At 38.2% G+C, this 2,511-nt stretch overlaps 1 pseudogene; it reads right to left on the reverse strand.

The window, feature by feature from the left end:
- Positions 1 to 2,231: 2,231 nt before the first annotated feature.
- Positions 2,232 to 2,511, reverse strand: part of LOC101567811 — a 1,163-nt pseudogene continuing 883 nt past the window's right edge.

Raw genomic sequence — 2,511 nt, forward strand, 5'->3', positions numbered from 1 at the left:
CCAAGGAAGTGCTTTGTTACTCACTCAGCTTTATTCACACTCCCACCACATTCCTGTTGCAGTCTGTTTAATAATATTTGGTACGTTTACTGTGAGCCAGGTACAGTTCTAGCTTCTGGATACAACACTAGAGAGAGGAAAAGATAGAATTTTGATTCTCAAGAAATTTTCAATTCAACTGTAGAATGTTTTTGGTATAGGTTACCAAAAGTCAACCTTCTTGCTCAGCAAAGGAGAGGATTTTGGAGAGTGATATTATTAGGAATTGGGCTTCTTTCTGGCTGGAACCACTGTCTTCCAGTAATTTGCCAAAATGACTAACACACAAGGCACAAGGAGGGGAACCTGGTATATATTTTTCAGGCCTTTTAGAAAACATAGGTTTGTTCCTTTGGCCACATACATGTGAATCTACTAAAAGGGTGATATTGTAGACATCAAGAGAATGGATAATGTGCAAAAACGAATGCCTCACAAGTGTTACCATGGCAAAATGGGAAGAATCTACAACATTGTCCAGCATGCTGTTGGCAGTGCTGTAAACAAGCAAATTAAGGGCAAGATACTTGCCAAGAAGATTAATGTACATATTGAGCATATTAAAAACTGAAAAAGTCATGATAGCTCCTGAAACATGTCAAGGAAATTGATCAGAGAAAGAAGGAAGCCAAAGAGAAAGCTACCTGGATTCAACTGAAGTGCCAGCCTGCCTCTTGCAGAGAAGCACACTTTGTAAGGACCAATGGAAAGGAACTTGAGTTGTTGGAACCTATTCCCTATGAATTCATGGCATAAACTGGGGGTGTTGCTCTGCCATTCAGTACGTAACTGGCAGCTTAAGTGCTCTAGGTCCCACATAAAAATAAAATCATCGTGTATTATAAGGGTGGTTTTCTTAGTTGAAAAACTATGTGGTGCCTTCTTACCTCAGAAATATTTGCAGCAGATTTTCACTGTACCTGGTAATTATGTCTAGTCTTTACTTTTCAGTGTTTTTCTTGCTGAAAGATAATGCTCAAGTATTGTGTAGGTGTATACCCAAATATTCAAATATTTATAAAATATTTATATTGGCTTGAAGATCTTGTAAATCATCATGGGGAAAAGATATATCAAAATAAATAGAAGTCACTTCAGAAACAAATGTAAGTCCATTTTTAAATAAATTGTTTAAAGAAGAAAAAAAGGAATTGGCATTATGTTCCCCAGGTGGTTGAGTAGATTTGGCTAGTGTTATGCTTCTATACTTTCATCAAAGTTTTTTTCCAAAATGGTACATAATTTCACTGATTTGAACATGGAAGAGCAAGGACAATAGCTCAGTGATAGAGCATTGCCCTCGTGTGTGGGAGGCCCTGAATTCCATCCCCAGCACTAGGAAAGAAAATGCCCACACAGGTAGCTCAGTCATAGAGTCTTACCTATGATGGTCTTCATAATTTATTTGGTTTGCCCACTGTCCTACTGTGAGGAGCATGGCTGCCCATCACTTTCAAAAAGTTGGAGAACCAGCATGTTGAAAACACTTGAAATCCATCTCTATTCCTCAGTCTTTCCCAATTGATATGTGATACTTAAATATTGTCCAGTGATAGGTGATATTTATTGTCAGGTTGATGGTGAATGTTTTGTGAGAACTAACTCATAATTCTCAGAAGAAAGTATTTTTATCACCACTTCCATCTCCTAGTGGTGTGACCTAGTCATAGAAAGTTTAAATAATGTATTTAGGAAGTGTCAGAGCTAGACTTTGAGTGATGCCTGATTCCTTAACTGGCATATACTCTTTACACTGGAAGAGAGTTGATATAGAAAGGCAGATGTGGGTTCGCTAAGAAAGTTAGGGAAATTAAGGAAAAGCAGACAATGTGAAAGTGACAGGAAGTCCCTGTCAGTTGTAAAATAAATCTGACCTAGACTTCTCAGGAAGTATTTCAAAAGACAGGGGAAGTCCATAGAAACGCTCTAAAAGCTGAAAAACATTCCATATTTTGGGAATCCAACCTGTTTATGGCAGGAAACTGTGACTTGTGTACCTAAAAATTGCAAATAATTCTGTAAGTTTTCATAATACACATAATATGACCCCAACTCTTTTTGTGATTGAACCATTTTCATGTCAAATCCTCTTCTACTTTCTTTAATAATGTATTAAAGAAGGTAAAATTCTGATTTTTGTCTTCTCAGGCTTTTAGTTTGCAACATAGCTTAAAAAAATTTTTTTTAAGAGAATATGCCTTTATTCCTTGTTTTGCCAATTAGGCAGGCTGAATAGTTTGCTTTTTGATGATCAATCAAAGAGACCAAATCCCATATCCTCATTTGACTCCTCTGACTCTTCCTTGGTTTCCACCTTAGCTGGGGCAGCTGCAGCAGCAGGAGCAGCAGTGGTGGCTGCAGCAACAGGGGCAGCAGCCACAAATGCAGATGGATCAGCTAAGAAGGCCTTGACCTTTTCAGCAAGTGGGAAGGTGTAATCAGTCTCCACAGACAAAGCCAGGACCCGCTTGT

The sequence above is a fragment of the Octodon degus genome, unplaced genomic scaffold (genome assembly GCF_000260255.1).
Source record: "Octodon degus isolate 3935 unplaced genomic scaffold, OctDeg1.0 scaffold00124, whole genome shotgun sequence".
Classification (NCBI taxonomy): Eukaryota; Metazoa; Chordata; class Mammalia; order Rodentia; family Octodontidae; genus Octodon; species Octodon degus.